General features: G+C 26.3%; 1 long non-coding RNA gene across 1 annotated transcript; it reads left to right on the top strand.

The window, feature by feature from the left end:
- The first annotated feature begins 12,011 nt into the window (after nt 1-12,011).
- LOC140184278 (uncharacterized) lies at nt 12,012-12,822 on the top strand. Its single transcript, XR_011880702.1, has 2 exons — nt 12,012-12,135; nt 12,229-12,822. It is a non-coding gene; the product is annotated as an uncharacterized lncRNA (long non-coding RNA).
- Nucleotides 12,823-14,946: the final 2,124 nt, after the last annotated feature.

The following is a 14,946-nucleotide window of genomic DNA, read 5'->3' as shown; positions in this document are numbered from 1 at the left end:
TTTGTATAAGGCATTTTATTTTTAAATTAATATGAAAAATGTATTAGAATAATAAAATAATTCAAATTGAAATTTATTCCTAGTAAAAAAGTAAATATATAAGTTATATATCTATTAAATCGTGAATAACACAGACGATTATCCTATTTAAAAATAAAAAATTAATTAAAAAAGTTATTTTATTTGATTTTCGCTTCAATAATAGTTGCAATAACGTGGCTTTTGGATAATTTCACTTTAACTTTGATGAGACCAAACATCTATCTAGTCTTTCTCTAAAAAAATTTTTAAGAAAATCTACCATGAATAACGATTTCTATGAAAGGGTTATTGCTCATCGCACCTTTTGTCTCACGTTTTTTATTGATTTACCAAATATGAAAAAAGGTTTTAAGTTTGCTGAAAATCTTGAATTTCTGGACTCGAACCATATTTTTAAAATAAAAAATTAGTTTACCCAGTTCTAGTCAAGAAATTTTATGCAAATATGATTTATCATGAGGGCAGTGTTCATTCCTATGTAATAGGCCGTGGCATAGTTTTGAACAATAAAACTATCAGTAATTCCTTGAAATACACTGATGTTGGGGCTTGCGCATACACTTCGAGTAAGTAGGATGATGGGAGTAGGTCTCTCTTACAATGATGCTTTGGCATATGCATGTGAACACATTTCTTTGATTGATGGCATTACTCCTACTCACAAGACCCTGGGTTATACTCGTTCTCAGTTACATCGCATAATGAACTTTGTCATCCTTCCTCAGAGTGGCTCATATCAAAGAGTGTCTTACACTGATATTCTAGTTTTTTATGCTATTCTCACAGAAATCGAAATTTCTTTTGCTTACTTAATGGGAAGGTATATGTTTGATTGTGTTAGAAGTGAGAAGAAGGATAAAGCTAGCTCTTCTTTATGGCATGTTCTTAACCTGTATTTTTGAATATTTTGGTGTTGACTTGTCAAATGATTCATATGAAAATAGACACTCATATCTAAAATGAGGTGGTTCAGTGAAACAACAAAAAAGAACTCGTTCTAAAAGGGTGGTTCTTGATGATGATGATGATGATCATGATTATGAACCAGAAGAATCTTCTCCTCCTTCTACCATGGGTACTTTAGCCTCTACTGGACACAAATCTGCTTTTATATGGGGTTGTTAAGGATGTGGTGCAAGAGTTTGTCTCTCAGTCAAATCATCAGATTGCTATGAGTAAGGAGCAAAGGAAACTAGCCACCAAACATGAGAACTTCCTCAGAAAATCTAGAGATAGAGTGGCAGTTTTCTTGAAATTTATTGATGATGTTTAAGAGGATGACAATGCTATCACTGATCCTGAAGAAGATGCTAATTCTGAAGAGGATGGTTCGGATGCCTGAAATTGTCTTATGTTGCTGCAATCTTCTGTTCATTTTTATCTCATGAACACTGTTATTAGTTACTTTTGAACTACTCTATGTTTTGTTTTGGATAACTATAAACTGTTAAACAATTGCTCCTTTTAATTTAAGTTATTTAGATGTTTGAACTCTAAATTGACACTTTGCTGCCGGTCTTAACATATTCTAAGTTAGATATTTTTGTTTTTTTTCCTTGATCACAAAAAGGGAAGTAGTAGAAAGAAAGTAGAAAGCATGTAAGTGCTGCATGATAGTTGCATTCTGATTTGGTGTTGCTACTCTGTTTTCTATTGCATGATAGCTGCTCTATTTTGGATTTAATTAATTTTATCATTCTCTTGGTAATATGTTTGTTCAGTTTCTGCCATGTTTTGCCCTCTTTTGTGGAAAAAAGGGACAGAAGAAGAAGTGAAATGTATGTGGAGAATGTCAAGGATTATACATTCTTTTATAGTTGTTGAAAGTCTGTCTCACTGTATCTCGTTTACAATGTAAACGAGATATATACGTATCACGTCCATGTGTCGTATCTCGTTTACACTGTAAACGTGATACGTGAAAAATGATCTCGTTTACATTGTGAACGAGATAAGCAAGGGCGACAGATTTTCGTAATTTTTTTAAATTATCTATTTATGTAATTATTGATTTTATTTAATTTGCTTAAATAAAAAATCTTATTAGATGTGTTACATTTTTATAAATTATTAGATTCTATTAAATATAAATATTTTCAAAATTAAAAAAAAATATAAATAGGTTCTTGACTTTTTGACCGGTAGATATTTATATCCTTGAAAATTTGAAAATATATTTAAGTTCCTAACTTTCTCAAAATCTGGACATATAGATTCCTGTGTCTAATTTGTCCTATTTTAAAAACTGTCCCACTTGTGCATTCGTATATCAGCCAGACCAGTACAACGGAAGTCGTGTTTGATTTTTTTGTTGGATTTGCCAGACTCAAGTGAACAGAAGGATCAATGTGTCTAGATTTTGAGAATGTCAGAAACTTAAATGTATTTTCAAATCGTTAAGAATTTAAATGTTCGCGGGACAAAAGATCAATAATTTATTTGTCTTTTTTTCAAATTAAAAAATTACTATAAAAAAGAGTAATACAAAAAATATAATTTTTTATTTATTGAGATCAATTATTATGTAATAACATTTTTATAATATTCAAAAGTTATATTAAAATAATATTCTAAACTGCAACATAAAATTATAAAATAATTAAATTTTATTTTATATTATTTGATAAATAATTAAATTATTATATTAAAATTTTATTTTAAGGAAGAGCCAGTTAATAAAAAAAGATAATATATAGAAGAATGATTTTACGCTTTGTAATAATTGATAATAATACTACGTTTTATTGTATATTATTATTAAATTATACTCCATAAGAATAATTTGAACTATATATGTATATAACATTAGAATTTAACAATATTAAAAAACACCTTTAAAATTGCATCATCTATTCATATTTAATAAACAACTCAACCTCTGTGAAAACAATATATATATATATATATATATATATATATATATATATATATATATATATATATATATATATATATATATATAATATAATGGGGAAAAAAGAGCTCAACCTCTATGAATCAAAAAACATATATATATGAACGTAACATACATACACTTGCATTATTGTCTAGCCAAAAAAGATGAAGACACAAACTATGCCAACCTTTATCATGGTTTTATTAATGGTTGCTCTCTCCTTTGGCTCTGGTATGTACTAGTACTACAATGCTAATATATCCTTATATTATTATGAGTTCAAGAAATAAAATAAAATTACACAAACTTGTTCATGTTCTATTGGTTCAGATGCAGAGGCAAGACGTGACGTTCACTATTGTGAAGCAAGAGAATCCGTTCAGCATTGCAATTCACCCGATTGCTGTAATTTGTGCTATCGCAAGTATTCAAGTGCATTGGGTTTTACAAGTGGCTTTTGCTATAATGATCATATTTGTGATTGTTTTTATTATAGTTATAACCCAGATTGCCATGCCATCAAGCCTTGATTTATTATTTGATACCTTATTATTTGATATATTATCATCATAAAACCAATAATAAACTGTGAACTAGATTCATGAAGCTAATAATAATTAGTACTTTAGTAGTAGATGTATTGTTTCATTCCTTCTGTAATATGGAGCAAGCTGTAACAAAAAATAAAATGATGAGGAATAAATTATTCTCTTTCTCCTTCATTCTTCAATCTCTCAATATATCTTATTTTTCTTTTTTTATTTTATACTTTTCATTTTTCATTCAATTTATTTTTTGAACTGAAGGAAAAAATATAATAATTCGTTAAAAAGAAATTATATTTAGTTATTTAGTACGAACTAATTAAGGCTACGTTTCTTTTCTAGTATAAATAACATTTTTTTTACATTTTATTACGATCGTTTCAATCATTTTAAATATCAAAATTAGAAAATATATATATACATAAAATATACACCAGTTTAAACGGTAAATATATATAATTAATATTTCTCATTCTTTAAAAAAAAAAATACTAATAAGTTAAACGAAAAAAGTTGGAAACATTGAGCTAATTACAAGCCCTTTGTAACTATAAAGAAAGAGACGATGGAGTTCAGAGCTAACTTCATCAATTCTTTTTATTTCTATTTTTTTAGAGTTTCTAGAAGCTTTTCTATAATTGAAAAATCATAAAGAAGGAAAAACGAGTGTTTTTTTTTTTTTAGAATTTAATAACTTTTTCTCATATGTGTTGTGTGTCTCTCTATATATTAATATTACGAAGATAATAATATAAAGTTATTTTATTTAACTTGATATTTATAATTTTATGTATATTATTTAAAATTATATATTAATATTATTTATTTTAGATATAATTAATAAACATAAAATAAGACCGTTTTAGATTTATTTAGACTAATTTTTATATATATATAAAAGAAAATAATTTTAGACTGATTTAAATTAATTTTTATTATTTATAAATATTTTCATGTGTGTGATTGATTTTTATTATCTTTAAATATTTTTGTATTTATGACTGATTTTTATTATCTTTAAATATTTTTATGTGTGTGTGACTTTAGATTGATTTAAATTAATTTTTATTATCTTTAATTTAAATATTTGTGTGTGTGATTGATTTTTATTATTTTTAAATATTTTTGTATGTGTGACTGATTTAGATTGATTTTTATTATCTTTAAATATTTTTGTGCGTGTGTTATCTTTAAATATTTTTTATGTCTGTGTGTGTTAAATATTTTCATGCGTGTATGATTGATTTTTATTATCTTTAAATATTTTTTATGTCTGTGTGTGTTAAATATTTTCATGCGTGTATGATTGATTTTTATTATCCTTAAATATTTTCGTATGTGTGATTGGTTTTTATTATCTTTAAATATTTTTATGTGTGTGTATTTTATTATCTTAAAATATTTTCATGTGTGTGTATGTGTTAAATACTTTCGTGTGTGTGATTGAATATTGATTTTTATTATCTTTAAATATTTTTGTAGATGTGTGTATGCATGTGTGCGTATAGATGGAGGTAGGGTGAGATAGACGTATGTGTATATCCTAATCTAAATTATAGTATATCAAAATTAAAATAATGTATCTTAACATCAATTGTTATTATTTTTTCTAGAGAGATTTTAGAAACTTTTCTATAATTCAAATATCATAAATTAAAGATGGAAAAACAAGTTTTTTTTCTAGAATTTAATAATTTTAGTCTCTAAAATCTATTTTGCTTAGGTCATTATAAATTTTTTTTTGTTTTACTTAAATTTAAAATGTGTACGATCTATTTACTCTTTATTATTAGTTAGACACCAAAGTAACAGATATTATCATGTTAAGATTTTGCTTGCCACATCAATATTTAATATTTTAAATCATTATTTAACAAAAAATAAATAAATAACAACAGAAACCGAGATATAACTTTTAAGTTTATTTGATCTATCAAAACAAAAATATTTATAGGTTTAACAAATACCTGCCCTTCCAGAACATGCTAAAGTTATTAATTAAAAAGGTATTTATAAAAAAATTAATATATTTATTGTATATTTATTAAAATTTAAAATTTTAAATATTTTATTATAACAATAATTTTAATATGTGTTTTAAAAATATATATTAGCTAAACTTATATTTATAAGTACCAAATACTATATAAAAAAGATAAATTAATTTACTTCAATTAGATGTAGACTTAATTTAGTAAAATGATTTTTTAAATTTAAAAATATTGTAATAAAAATAAATATAAAAATAAATTTTAAAATTAATTAATATACGAGATTATGTTTTTTTTTTTAAAAATAAAAACTCAATGCAACGAGGTAAAACAAAGATAAAAACAAACCACGACACAGTAGAATAAAAAAATAAAAAAAAAAACCATCTCGTTCACTATAATAATATAGACTATTTTTTAGAATTATTATGTGTCAAAAAAATAAATTTTAACACTATTTTAATTATAAAAATATGTTAATAAAAATTTTGTCAAAAATAGTATTTTTAATATATAAGTAATTGTAAAAAAAGTTTAAATCTTATTTTGATAAATATTAGCCGTTAAAAATAATTTGCTAGAAAAATTTGAGAATATATTTTTTGTGATACTTATTAACCGTCAAAAATACTATTTATTTTGACACTTATTGACCATAAAAAATTCTCAACAAAAATTTTTACAAAGAATGAGATGAGATATTGAAACTAAAGAATAAATTGAGATTTTAAAGATGAAGAATGAGTAGTATGATCCCAAACTGAGAGCAGTGTGATGCCAAAATTGACAGAACTTAACGAAAAAAGGAATAATGGAGTAAGTTGAAAACAAATAAGTGTCAAAATTGAGGAGTAATTTTCTACAATCAAATTATTTATCAAAAAAACATAGAGAATTTGACATTTGTGATATTTGTCAAAAATATATATTAATTTTTACACTTAACTATGGCTGTTAAAAAAATCATGTTAAAATAACTCTTTTTTTTTGTAGTAGTTGTTATAGTTGACACTGCTTAGATTTTTTTTTTATAGTATATTTGAAATTTATAGACTACAGATTGAATTGCTATAAATTTAAACTTTATTTAAAAATTAGTTGTTAGTCAATCAATTATTGTATATAGAATTTTTTATATTTATTTAAATAAACGAGTGAGTTAATCATTCAACTAACCTAAATTAATTAATTGGTAGACTTTTTAATTTTAATAAATACAATACAATTTAAAAAATTCCATCTTAAGTGGTTTTAAAAATATTTATTTTTTAAAAAAGTAAAGTACTAAATTAGCCCCTACGTTTGGGTCTAATTCTATTTTAATTTTTAAGGTTTAAAGTGTTTTATTTAAATTTTAAAAAAATATTTAACTTCAATGTAATTCTGTCGTTTAGTTTTAATGTAGTCTTGAATTCAATGTTAAATAATTAACGTTATGGTTCCACCGAACTTGAATGTCCTTTTCTGGAGAAGAAGTACAAACTCGAGAGGATCCGCCGCAGATGCATCGCTACAATCCACTAGTCTTGGTTTAAGCATATAGAGAACATCATCGAAAACTGAGTTTTTGTGAAAAAATTCATTGGTGACAACGAGGACAAGATTATGTCAATTTTACGGCGAAAAACTTTCTTTGATAACGGAAGAGTGTGGTTATACAAGTTTTTTATATTTAAAAATATAATTTTTTTTAATTATTTAACATTAACTTTACGACAGAATTATATTAAAATTAAATATGACACTTTATACCATAGAAATTAAAATAGAATTAAATCTAAACATAAAAGACAAATTTATTATTTTATCCTTTTTAAAAACTACAAACTTAAAAACATAATATTATCAAACCAAAAAAAGAAAAGACGCAAAGGCTCTTAATTTTTTTTTTACCAAATTAAAAGACCTACCTTTGCTATTGCTTTATATTAGTAAACGAGTATCTCTTATCATTAAATCAAAAGATTGTCCATCGCAGACTTTAATGTAGAAAATCAATGGATCAATAATGATTTGAATGAAGGGAGAGAATATAAATTCAATTCAATATAACTGTTTTTTTTTTGTTATTTATGATTTTGTTTGTATTTGAATTTTGGACAGATAGTTGTTAGAATTGAATTAGTGATCGAATTGATTAAATTATTAAATCATTAGTTTAACCGATAAATTATTAGTTGAATCGATTAATTCGATCCTACATAAGTAAAACATATAAAATAATTAAAAACTTAAAAATTAACAGTTAAAACTTAAAAAACACATCTCTAATAACATTTTAATAAATATTAAGTCTTAAATCCTAAAAATAAGTAATACGAAATAAACATAAAATTTGTTAGTACTATTACATAAACAACTCAATTTAACACAATAAAAATAATAATTCATGGATTATATCCAAGAAGTAATTTTAAAATCTAAATATCTTTATTCATCTGACAAATCTAGAGCTACATCCTGATTGGTTTCATTCCGATTTGTATTTTTCACAGAATTATTATGAGTTTTATCATCATCTCGATCATCCTCCAGATTCAATTGATCTAGCATTTCAATAATGTTTCACAAATCATAATCAATAATAAGACAAAACATTTGGTTAAAGCATTACAAAATCATCCCTAACAAAAATATACCCAAATCATCTAAAGCTGATTGAAGAGACATATTTGTAAGATCATTCCGTAAAGCATCAACTTCTTCAAGGGTTAAAAATGGTGGTGAATATTCCATTATCCATTCCGAATGATCCTCAAATACATCAAGACAAATTGGATCGTAACTTTGCTTTCTCATTCGGTTTCTATATTATCAATTAACTTGATTATTCTTATTATGACTAAAAATTTAAAATAATGCCTTCAAGAAAGAATAATAAAAAGTACTTTTGTTGTAGCCTTAAGTTGTAATGAATATAAATAAGATCATTAAGCTTTTGATGCTCTAACCGATTCCTTTTCTTTGAATGAATGTGTTCAAAAATGCTCCAGTTACGCTCACAACCTGAAGAACTACAAGTTTGACTCAAAACACGAATGGATAACTTTTGCAAGTTTAATGCTCCACGTCCATAAGATTCTCACCATTGCTCTTAACATAAAAAGGAAATAACATATCACAATCATAAAATTAAATCATAAACATATCATAATCATAAAAGACTAATTTTAATAAAAAATTTACCAGGCATCACTGTGCTTCACTCACGTATTGCAGGCTGTCTCTCAAAGTCTCCTTCAACATTTTTAAAGATTCTTGTCTCACTTGTCAATTTAGAATTCAAATCTGTATCACCGTAAATATATCTCTCAATGACATCTAATAGGCCAGAAGTTGTTTACTTGTGCTTTTCAAATTCTGCAGCATTAAATTGAAAAGCTGGATTAACCAATAACCAGCAGCATGAAGGTTTGTTTTAAGTTGTGAATCCCAACGTGAATCTAAAATCTTCAAATATGAATCAACAACCCTCTTTCTTTTTTGAAGCCTCTTCACCATCTCTTCCCTAGCCTTATAAATAGCTTGATAAAGGAAACTCATTGTAGCTCTATCTTCACTATCTACAATACGCAATACACGAACAAGTGGCTCAGTAAGCTTAACAATATCAGTGCATTGATTTTTCCAAAATTTAGAATCTAAGATATGATCCACAAACTTTTTTGCTTTGGCTTTTTTAGAGTAAGCTGAGCTTGTCCATTCTCTAGATGTCACCATAGCTCTCAATGCATTCTTTTGAGCCAAAATACTTTGTAAAGTAATGAAATTAGTGACGAATCGAGTTAGAGCTGGACAAAGTATTTCTCGTTCGTCTGTGAACTTTCTCATCAAATACAAAGGATGGCAGTGATTATAGATATACTTTATAATTATTGAAGCTTGTGACACAGTTTCACTCCTTGTTCTTGAGAAGTTGGTGTTTCTGATGGTGTATTTGATTAAGCCATCCTAAATTCCTAATCAACCAGGACTAAATGAATAAATGACTAATCAACAATCAACAATCTAACAACAATGGATAATCAACAAATTGAATAGAACTCAAACATAAATCAACAATCAAGAGAGATCAAAATAAAAAAAAATCAACATAGATAATCAATATATATCACAACAATGTTACAAAAAAAAAATGAACAATCAACAATTTAAATTCTAACAAAAATCAACATACATAATCTATCATTAATTAATTAATTATAACTAAAACTAAAGTACTAAATTATTGAAAATTTAAAATCTTGAATAACTTAAAAAAAATAAAAATTTAAAAATACATACCTGGAGGGACGAGCAGAGAAGAGAGACTGAGGGAGACCGGAAGTGACGACTGACGAGCAGGAGGCGACGAGCAGTAGTAGTAGCAAGAGGCGACTTGAATCTTTGATGGAGGTGCTTCTTGGCTGTTGTGGGTGGCACACTGTGACAGTTGCCTCCTGCGACGACGGTGAGTCAGATGAGGTGGCTGAATGGGTCTCTCTCATACTCTCTGTCTCAGACTTTTAGCTCTCAGGTGGTCTCTCATGGAGTCATGGCCAAAAGGTTTGGAAAGGGAAACAGGGAAAGGAGATGGATGCAGGAGGCTGGAGCTAGGGTTTTCAGCAGCTCAATTTACTTTACAGAGTTTTTTGTTTTTTTAATTTTAATCGAAATGACGTCGTTTCAAACGAATAAAAAAAATTTGAACCGGTCTGGATTAAATGAAATCTGTTGGTTCAAATTGGATTTTTTTGGTTCGCTTTCTTGTCCGATTAAGAAGCTCATTTGGACTAGTTATGCCACCGATTCATCAGGTTTTCGGTCCGACCGAGTAGTTCGGTCCGGTTCTAACAACACTGCTTTGGACTTTGGATTGAAATTTGTCAAATTAAAATTTGAATAAAAATGATTTTGTAAAATTAATTTTGGATAGAAATGAGTTTATGTCAATATGATTTATGTTTGACAATTTTATACTAAAATTAATTTTGATAAAATAAATATTATTTGAATAATATTAATTAAAATCACTTTTAGATAGATAATTAGTTAATTGTTAAAAAAATATAATACTAAATTATAATATTATTTTTAAATATATTTAATTTTTTTTATACTTTTTTTAGTATTTTTTATATAGTATTTTTTATAATATTCTATTTTAATATGTTATAATTCTTTATTATTATAATAAAATTAATATTTGTTTATAAAATTAAAAATAACATATAAAAATAGACAATTTTTTAAGTATTTTTTATAATAAAAATTAATATTTATTTATTAAATTAAAAATAATATATAAAATAATATATTTTAATATTTTTTAAATATTTTCAATAATTTTATTTTTATTATTATTTTAAGTTTTAATTTTTTACTAGTTATATTTTTATTATTATTTATAATTAATTTTTTATTTAATTTATCATTTTTAACAAAAACGATAATATATATAATAAAAAAATTAAAATAATAAATAGTCCACAAGAATTACAATGATAAATTTTACAATATTAAATAAAAATTTTCTATAATTATTTTTATATTTTTAGTATTATTTTGGATGATAAAATTTTATTACTTTTGACTCTATTGTTATATATGATCGTTTATTTATTTATTTTGTTATTTTTAATAAAATCAATAATTCATATTATAACAAAATTATAATAAAAAGTTAATAAAAAATTAAAATATAATAGAAAGTATTAAAAATGATAAAAAATTATGAAAAATTTTAATAAAACCAATAATGACCTACAACAAATCTAAATACGCTATAATTTCTTACATCAAGTGAACTCTCTTTTAGAATGCAAAAAAAGAAAAAAAAAGTTGCCAAACATCAAAGAACACTTTTATCCACTCCAACGTGTCACTCTTTATTGTTTCTTAAGTTTTTAGTTACAATGGACGCGAATACAGACACAAAATATGATACAATATAAAATGCGTTAACATATGAATTTTAAAATCTTATAAAATATTGAGATACACATATATATAAAATATAAAATATTTTTTAAATAAATTATAATAATATTTTATTATTTTATTGATATTGAAATATAAATTAATTTTTTAATTATTTTTAATATATTATTTTAATTATATAAAGTATTTAAAATAATTTTTTATTTTAATAAATAATAATATATATTATTTTTAAATTTATTTTAAAAATACATGTTAAGAATAAAACTGAACACACTCATAATTTATGATATTTAAATATGTTCAAGCATGTTCAGAATAAAATTTTTTATTTTTTATTAAAATATAATTATACACAAGAGACACATGTATCAAATGAATGTTGGTGATAAGTGTTGTGTTCTAAACGTAATACACACACAAAACAACTCAATAAAATGTTTGTACTTATCTCTTGTAATTTTTATGGTAATAAGAAAGATCCACCTACCTATAAAAGACAAGTTTGGTTTATCTCTTGTCATTTTTATGGTAATAAGAAAGATACAATCTTTGGCACTTACCTATAAAAAGACAAGTTTGGTTTATCAAAAATTCAAAATCACATCTTTGAAACACCAATAGCTATATATATATATATAATCAATCTATATCTTAATAACTGTGAAGCCGGGAACAATGAAAAAGCAAACTCTGCCAAGATTTATCATTGTTTTGCTTCTTGTTCTCTCCTTTGACTCTGGTATGTGATATATATACACTATTGTACAATTGCAATAAATAAATAAAAAGTATTACATGAAGATTACATGCATATATATGTTTGTTGGTGCAGATTATTGTGGATTATTATTAGCGACGGCAAGACCTGATGTTCATTATTGTGAAGCAAGAGAAACCGTTGAACATTGCAGCTCACCAGAATGCTATAATTTGTGTATTCAGAAGTATGCACATGCTGAATTGGGATTTACCAGTGGCTTTTGCTATAATACTCATATTTGTGATTGCTTTTACTATGATTATGACCCAAATTGCAATGCCCTCAAAAACCCTTGATCTTTTCCTACCTAAGTTACCTTCATCATAATGCCTTTAGTTAGTTCCTTTTGTTATTGTTCTTGTATTAACATGTCTGTCCGAAGTATAGCTCGTATTGTTCTTGTATTAATATGTCTGTTCGAAGTATAGCTCGTCGTAACGAAGATGAAAAAATTTTATATTATTTTAGTATTTACTAGATAAGAAATATTTTGCCAAATAAAAGTGTCTTAGTTTAAGTATTTGTATAAGGCATTTTATTTTTAAGTTAATATGAAAAATGTATTAGAATAATAAAATAATTCAAATTGAAATTTGTTCCTAGTAGAAAAGTAAATGTATAAGTTATATATCTATTAAATTGTGAATTACATTTAAAAATAGAAAATTAATTTAAAAAATTATTTATTTGATTTTTGCTTCAATAATAATTGCAATAACGTGGTTTTTGGATAGTCTCACCTCAATTTTGATGAGACCAAGCATCTATCTGGTCTTTCTCTAATAAAACTTTTAAGAAAATCTGCCATGAATAATTATTTTTATGAAGGGTTTATTGCTCATCATTGCACTTTGTGTCTTATGTTTTTTGTTGATTTATCAGATCTAAAAAAGAAAGGTTTTGAGTTTGCTGAAATTTTTGAATTTCTGGACTAAAACCATATTTTTAAAATAAAAAAATCAGTTTACCCAGTTCTAGTTAAGAAATTTTATGCAAATATGACTTATCATGAGTGTAGTGTTCATTCCTATGTAATAAGCCGTGATATAGTTCTAAACAATGAAACCATCAGTGATTTCTTGATATACACTGATGTTGGGGTTTGTGCATACACTTCGAGTAAGTGGGATGATGTGGTAGGTCTCTCTTACAATGATGCTTTGGCTTATGTATGTGAACACATTTCTTTGATTGATGTCATTACTCTTACTCACAAAGTCCTGGGTTACACTCGTGCTCAGTTACATCGCATAGTAAACCATGTCATCCTTCCGAAGAGTGGCTCATATCAAAGAATGTCTTACACTGATACTCTAGTTTTGTATACTATTCTTATAAAAAATCGAAAATTCTTTTGCTTACTTAATGGTAAGGTATATGTTTGATTGTGTTAGAAGTGAGAAGAAGGATAAAGCTCTTCCTTATGGCATGTTCTTAACCTGTATTTTTGAATATTTTGGTGTTAACTTGCCAAATGAGTCATATGAAAATGGACACTCATATCTAAAAGGAGGTGGTTCAGTGAAACAACAAAAAAAAGGACCAACTCGTTTTAAAAGGGTGGTTCTTGATGATGATGATTATGATGACTATGAACCAAAAGAATCTCCTCCTCCTTCTACCACGGGTACTTCAGCCTCCACTAGACATAAATTTGCTTTATATGGAATTGTTAAGAATGTGGTGCTAGAGTTTGTCTCTCAGTCAAACCATCCGATTGCTATGAGTAAGGAGCAAAGGAAACTAGCTACCAAGCATGATAACTTTCTCAAAAAATCCAGAGATAGAGTGGCAGTTTTCTTGAAATTTATTGATAATCTCCAAGAAGATGACAATGCTGCCACTGATCCTGAAGAAGATGCTGATTCTGAAGAGGATGGTTCAGATGCCTAAAATTATCTCATGTTGCTGCAGCCTTCTGTTCACTTTTGTCTCATAAACACTGTTATTAGTTACTTTTGAAATACTTTATGTTTTGTTTTGGATGACTATAAACTGTTAAACAACTGCTCCTTTTAATTTCAGTATTTAGATGTTTGAACTCTAAATGGACACTTTGCTGCAGGTCTTAACATATTCCAAGTTAGATGTTTTTTGTTTTTAATGGTAATCAGTGGCTAAGAGAAGGGAGGTTGAATCGTAGCCCCTTTTTGCTAAATAAAAATTTCTGCTTTTTTAAGGAAACTTCAGGAGATATTTCTGCTTTTGTCTTGTGTCGAGTTGAGAGACACTTTTGTTTTGTCTTGTGCAGAGTTGAGAGATACTTTTATTTTTCGTCTCCTGATTAACAAAAACAGAGAAAGGAGTAGGGAAGAAGAATTAACACCAGATATATCTTGGTTCAGCCACTAGGTGCAATGTAGCCTACATCCAGTCTCCATCACAACAATGATGGAATTTCACTATGTTTTCACAACATTTCAAACACCAATTTCTCCCTAGGAACTACCCATTCCTATATGGGACAAATCCAGATTCTACACCCAATTTGAATTTGATTAAGACTCAAAACCTAGCTTTCAACCGCAAAGTGCTAACCCAACTTGCAAGGAAATCTCCAAAGAATCATGAAACACAACATACAGATGTACAAAGAAACTCTGAGACATCTATGGCTTTTTCTATAATATTGATCACTGCCTTTTTTTTCTCACTGTCTTTTTTACAAACCTCACCATGTTTGCCTTTTTCACCCGAGACTCAGACAAACAATACTAAGAAAAAGAAAACAAAATGAACACCATTGAAGAAGAAGAACTCAGGAAGCTTGGGTAGCTATGAGAACTCTGT

The sequence above is a fragment of the Arachis hypogaea genome, chromosome 4, assembly GCF_003086295.3.
Source record: "Arachis hypogaea cultivar Tifrunner chromosome 4, arahy.Tifrunner.gnm2.J5K5, whole genome shotgun sequence".
In the NCBI taxonomy this organism is placed as follows: Eukaryota; Viridiplantae; Streptophyta; class Magnoliopsida; order Fabales; family Fabaceae; genus Arachis; species Arachis hypogaea.
This window is presented reverse-complemented; position numbering and strand designations above follow the sequence as displayed.